Here is a 7,139-nt window from a genome sequence, read left to right as displayed (position 1 = left end):
AAGTCTACAAGATCTCTCTCAACTAGAATCCTTGCTGAAAGAACTCCAGAACATTCTGGGCCAGAGGTTTTATTACCTCCCTTTGGTCAGGTGGTGGCTGCTCCTCCAATCACATCTCAGCTACAGAGCACAGGATGTAACACAGACATTGGTTGACATAATTACATCATACATTAACATCTGCCTTGCCAGGCAGGATTAACCACTGCAATTTCCCCTTGATCCTATAAGGACCATGTAGTGTAATGTGGTGTTACCTACAGGTGGGACGTATTCGCAAGCACTACCTCGCCATTGCATCGGCGAGGGTGTTGCATTAAGAATTGTGTGTTAAACTGTCATTTAAGAATAACAGATTTTTCCGTGTTGCTTTATGTTGCTCATACCTTATGAGAGGTAAATCACTGCTAAGCTGTGTTACCCTGTGACTGTCTGTACTAGCAGTTATCAATAAGTGGTGGTGTCCTGATGAAGCGTCCAGTACCTAGAGGACTGTGTACCAGGGTGTATGTGAATGTCTCAGGTGTAGGCTTCCTGTAGGCTGTAAGCAGCAAAAATTAGTTCATAGATGAAGTGTGACTTCTGTGAGCAAAGCGGCTCTTTGCAGTTGTGTTGCACAGGCACATCAGCAAAGGTGCAGAGCGTGGTTGTGCTCCCCCTGGGCTATGCGTGTATAGTTTGGGCTGGTGGATTTTCCTGACAACTGTTAGGGTGATGCCACACATGGCGTTTTGAACCCGTTTTTGGTCCGTTTTTAAGCAGTCCGTCCAAAAATGCATGCATGCAGGGACTGCTTAAAAATGGCTCAAAAACGGATTGACAACGCCACATGTGCCACCACTCTAAGGGTGATGCCAAATGTGGCGCTTTGTCTGCGTTTGCAAATGCAAGCAAAGCCACACCCACCGGGGCGGGGCGCGGGCTGATCGCATCAGCGTTTTTAAGGAAACGCCTGCAATCGGGAACGAGCCGCCGGTGTTTCGCGTTAATTTAATGCAAACCACTGGTGGCTCGTTCCCGATCGCAGGTGTTTTGTTTGCATTTACTCCATGTGCTTTCAGCCAGCTGAAGAGGAGATTTGTCCAATTACATTGTTATCAACATTGTGTTTCCCAAGCATGCATTAATGTTATGTTAATGGATGTGTTTGTTAACATATAATATTAATATTCTTTTATTTATGTATCGCCTGCACAGATTATGCAGCGCTACACAGAGTTTTCTAAATTAGTCAGTTAACCCCTTGGCGCTCCGCGTCCGATATATCGAGCGAGCGCTAACTGCATTTAGGACGTCACTGCAAGACAGTGTGACACTACGGTGAGATGACATCACAGGACCTATTTGATTAGTCCTGTGACGTCGATCGCCGCCATTGATCACACGATTGCGATTGGCCAATGACAGCGATCTGTGATGTTGGGGGGGCTGATCTAACCCTCTCTAACAGCGCCATTTTAGTGTTGGAGTTGTTAGAGAGAGTTGTGCTAGTGTGCTGTCCCTTACTGTATCCCAAAAACAATTACTTATCCCCCCCCCCCTTGTACATTTTCCCTATCCCCCACAACCGCACTTTTCTGTGCGATCTGTTAGGAGTTGGAGGAGTAGCGTGTAGGAGTAGCGTTTAGGAATAGTAGTAGCGTGGAGGAGTAAGAGTAGTGTAGAGGAGAAGGCATTGCGAGGAGGGGAAGGCGTTGTGTGGAGGGGAGTAGTGGAGTGTAGTAGGCGTTGTTCTGTGGAGGAGTTGGCGTTGTTCTGCGAAGGAGTACGCGTTGTTCTGTGTAGTTCTGTGTTGTTCTGCGGAGGAGTAGGTGTAGTGTAGTGTAGTGTAGGTTCTGTACTATCCCCCCATCATGTCACAGAAATCATACAATGACTTAGAGGTGTATAACTCCATGGCCTCAGATACGGTGTCCACCTCGTCCTCACAAAGCGACTCTGAGGAACCCCGGGACTTCTGCTGGAGTGCCCGGGACTTCTGCTGGAGTGCCCGAGACTTCTGACCCCAGTAATTATGCCCCTCAGGTCCCTGATTTTACGGCCAGTCCTGGGATACGCAGAGACACTGCAGGGCTCAGACCAGTGGAGTATTTTACGTTTTTTTTTTTTTGAGGAGCTAATTAGTTTGATGTTGTCCCAGACCAATCTCTATGCTGCACAATACATAGCCCAAAACCCCACTTCTTTTTATTCACAACCCCACAGGTGGACCCCTGTTAGTGCAGCAGAGATGGAGAAGTATTGGGGCACAGTACTTCTTATAGGACTCGTCAAAAAGCCCTTTATTAGGGACTATTGGAGCACAGACATTCTGTACCAAACCCCGATGTTCCGCATGGCGATGAGTAGGATGCGCTTTGAAGCCATCCATAGGTTTTTGGATTTTGCCAATAATTCTCAGTTCCCATCCAGAGATGACCCCAGTTATGATAGGTTGTTTAAGGTCCGACCCATATTAGACTACCTGAGTGCCCAATTCATGGATGTGTATACTCCAAAGAGGCACATATCAGCGGACGAGTCCCTATTACATTTCAAAGGGAGACTTCAGTTCCGCCAGTACCTGCCAAATAAGAGGGCAAGGTATGGTGCGAAGATGTATAAGCTGTGTGAGAGTGCATCAGGGTACACTATTAGGTTCAGTGTATATGAAGGGAAGGACTCTAGGATAGTGCCCCCTGAATGCCCCCCCTTCCTGGGAATAGTTGGAAAGATAGTTTGGGATTTGGTGCACCCACTATTGGACAAGGGCTACCACCTCTACCCGGTTAATTTTTATACCAGTACTACCCTGTTCAAGTGCATCGCTTCCAGACAAACTGCGGCATGCGGCACTGTTAGGAAAAATCAGAGAGGTCTCCCGAATTCGCTGCTAGGGGAAATGCTCAGAAGGCACAAGAGCCGAGCACTAAGCAGCCCACTCTAGCCCCAGCACCCCTGAGGACGCCACTGAAGTGGCAAAACATGTCGGGGGGCGTTAGTGTGACAGAACGATTTTAGGCAGTAGACAGTGTGAATGTGTGGATAACCAAATGAGTGCATGCTACCCAGGTAGCAAGCCTAAGGACAAAATACCTCAGTGGATAGTTAACAGTTGGAGCGAGTACAGTGTGTTACAAAAAATAATACACTGATAGCCCGGTTCACTAATAATTACAGCAGAACGAATACTGAATAAATAAGTGGAAGGATGCACAATGATTCCTTGAACAAGAGGGACAGAAAGTAGAGCTGGATCCCTACGTGTGAATACTAACCAGTGCACAGTGTCTATACCAGGGGTCCCCAAACTTTTTACATAGGGGGCCGTTCCCTGGTCTCTCAGACCATTGGAGGGCCAGACTAAAGTTTAAAAAAAAAATAAGAAATTTCTCTGTACACTGCACATTATTTAATATATAATTTATATAATAATATTTTAGTAATATGCCCCCATAGTCAGTAATATGCTCTCCGCCAATAGTCAATAATATGCCCCCTCATCATTAACATGCCCCACTCATTTATGTCTCCCTTATAATAAACATGCCCCCCTCATGGTATAATGTCCCCTCATGCATGCCCCCCCTCATGGTATAATGTCCCCTCATGCATGCCCCCCTCATGGTATAATGCCCCCCTCATGGTATAATGTCCCCTCATGCATGCCCCCCTCATGGTATAATGTCCCCTCATGCATGCCCCCCTCATGGTATAATGTCCCCTCATGCATGCCCCCCTCATGGTATAATGTCCCCTCATGCATGCCCCCCTCATGGTATAATGCCCCCCTCATGGTATAATGTCCCCTCATGCATGCCCCCCTCATGGTATAATGTCCCCTCATGCATGCCCCCCTCATGGTATAATGTCCCCTCATGCATGCCCCCCTCATGGTATAATGTCCCCTCATGGTATAATGTCCCCTAATGCATGCCCCCCCTCATGGTATAATGTCCCCTCATGCATGCCCCCCTCATGGTATAATGCCCCCCTCATGGTATAATGTCCCCTTCTCCATGCCCCCCCCTCATGGTATAATGTCCCCTCATGCATGCCCCCCTCATGGTATAATGCCCCCTCCTGCATGCCCCCCCCTCATGGTATAATGTCCCCTCATGCATGCCCCCCTCATGGTATAATGCCCCCTCCTGCATGCCCCCCCCTCATGGTATAATGTCCCCTCATGCATGCCCCCCTCATGGTATAATGCCCCCTCCTGCATGCCCCCCCCTCATGGTATAATGTCCCCTCATGCATGCCCCCCTCATGGTATAATGCCCCCTCCTGCATGCCCCCCTCAGGGTATAATGCCCCTCTCATGGTATAATGTTCCCTCATGCATGCCCCCCTCGGGGTATAATGCCCCCTCCTGAATGCCCCCCTCAGGGTATAATGCCCCTCTCATGGTATAATGTTCCCTCATGCATGCCCCCCTCAGGGTACAATGCCCCCTCCTGCATGCCCCCCTCATGGTATAATGTCCCCTCATCATAACCAGGGTCCCCACAATCCACTGAAATGGCCAGCAGCACTATTAAAATAAAAACTCATACATACCTGTGTCCAGTGCGTTCCTTCAGCAGCCTCTTCTGCTCTCCCCACATCTGACTGACCCGTCAGCTCCGGAAGAGCAGGGAGAGAGGGCGACCTCTTGTGGCGGTGATTGACATTGCAGGAGCCAGTGTCTCCTCACAGCACCCGGGTTCGCAGAGGCCAGGTCCGTCAGTGAGCATGATGGCGCAGGGGTGCTGCGGCGGGGTCCGGATAGAAAGGGTCTGCGGGCCGCATGTGGCCCGCGGGCCGTAGTTTGAGGACCCCTGGTCATTAACAGCAACAGGAGAAGAGAAAAGATTGACACAATGTAGCTAAGCAACACTGAGTTTATTTACATTTCAATTATGTAGCGATACAAAGTTGCAGTATCCTCTGTGAAATATTACACAATGGTGACACCTGCTGGCTACAAATAGTCATCACTAGTGTTAAATGTGCAGTTAATCTGTACCACCATTTAACATTTCAGGGCAGTTGAGTCAAATATATAGTTAACCCTAGATGGTCAGATCGTTCCTACCATACAGACATATGTGAGATTGCTGACATCTAGTGGAAGTCTGAAGAATACAAGTGGAAGGAGCAAGATTCGGGTAACTAATCCAAACTAATTGCAAAAGGGCTTAAAATTACCTGCGCTATAACATATCAAAAGTTTTTTTAAATGACAGTTACACTTTAACCCTAACAGAAGTCTTCGGAGTTTTAACATATAGAGAGAATTTGTCCACATAATATATAACAAATAGGTGTACTATTTTAAGAATAAAAATTAAAAGTGATGTTTTAAATTGACCCATCGGTCTCAGTGAGGTCCACTAGACCTTTTTTGTAAATAAATGAGCACTAAGCAGCGTCTCAGTATTGTGTGTTAGGTACAAGAGGGATGTCCTTGTACTAACAACAACAACAATACATGGGCACACCACCACCATTGCCCCTGTACGAGGTACCAGTACAGAAGCCCCCAAGCCAGACTGTATTTTGGATTACAATAAGTAGATGGGATGGGTGGATTTGTCGGACCAGGTGCTTCAGCCATCTAACGCCATGCGGAAGTTGAGTGGGTGGTACAAGAAGCTGGCCGCGCACATCATGCAGATGGCATTGTATAATGCTTACGTGCTGCATCGATATGCCGGCCAGAGGAGAACTTTCCTGTAATTTCAAGAGGTGATAGTGAACAAGTTGATTTTTAGAGACCAGGAAGGGGGGAGTGCTAGTACGTCTGGAAGCGAGGCCACACAGATTGTACCAGGGCGGCACTTTCCAGGAGAAGTTCCCCAAACAGCCAGTAAGAGAAGGACACAGAAGAGATGCAGGGTGTGCTCAAAAAGGGGAATACAAAAACAAACTATCTACCAGTGTGACACATGCCCCAAAAAAACAGGGTTATGCATGAAGGAGTGTTTTAGGATATATCACACGTCCCTGGATGTATAATTGTACCCTGATGCACACATCTCACACAGCTTATACATCATGCCGCATGCCGCACCTTCCCTGCTGAGCTCTGCCGTGTGCCCAGCCTGTAGATTATTGCCACATATGGGGTATTGCCATACCCGGGAGAACACGCATCATGATTCTTGGGTTGTTTATCTCCCGTGGCAGGAGCTGGGCACAAGATGACATAATGGATAATTTGTACTATCCGTTATGCATCATCCTTGTGGTCCACCTGTGGGGTTGAAATGCTTACTACACTCCTTTATTTATTTATGAGGGGTGTAGTTTTCAAATAGGATCAGTTCTCAGGGGTTTCTACTGTTCTGATGCCCTAAGGGCATCTACAAATGTTTTATGATGCCAAAAAAAATTTAAATGTCTGTGCTCCAAATACCATTCTCTTCCAAGCCCTGCCGTGTGTCTATCATGTAGCCTATTGCCACATATGGGGTATTATCATACCCGTTAAAACCCGCAGAATGATTTTTGGGGTGCTTATCTACACTGGCATGAGTTGGGCTGATTTCATTTGTCACTACAATGACACATTTGAGAAAACAATGAAATTTTTACACTGACCCATTCACTTTGTATTACATTTGGTCCAGCATTTCAGGGGTTAAAATGCTCATACAACCCTATATCAATTCTTTGAGGTGTCCCCTTTCCAAAAATGGGCTCACTACACTGGTGTTTCTATTGCACTGGTACCTCAGAGGCACCCCAACATCAATCTATTGAAAAGGTGCTCCAAAAGCAAAATTTTGCTTGTCCCTTCTCAGCCCTGCCGTGTCTCCATCTTGTAGACTATTGCCACACATGGGGTATTGCTGTACCCGGGACAAACTGCAGAATGATTTTTGGGGTGTTTGTCTAAAGTGGCATGGGTTGGGCACAATATATTAGGCACTAACTTTTTTCTGAATATATTAGGCACTATAATGACATTTTTGTGATAAAAACGCAATTTTTACTATGCACCATTTACTTTGCATTCAATTTTGACCTGCATGTTAGGGGTTCAAATTCTCACCACAACCCCAGATGAATTCTTTGAGTGGTCTAGTTTCCAAAATGGTATAATTTCTCGGGGGTTTCTATTGTACTGGTACCTCATGGGCCCTGCAAACATGACATGGCACTCCAAATCCAAA

Source organism: Engystomops pustulosus, chromosome 1, assembly GCF_040894005.1.
Source record: "Engystomops pustulosus chromosome 1, aEngPut4.maternal, whole genome shotgun sequence".
Lineage (NCBI taxonomy): Eukaryota > Metazoa > Chordata > Amphibia > Anura > Leptodactylidae > Engystomops > Engystomops pustulosus.
The sequence above is the reverse complement of the archived record's forward strand: the minus strand, read 5'-3'. Positions refer to the sequence as shown.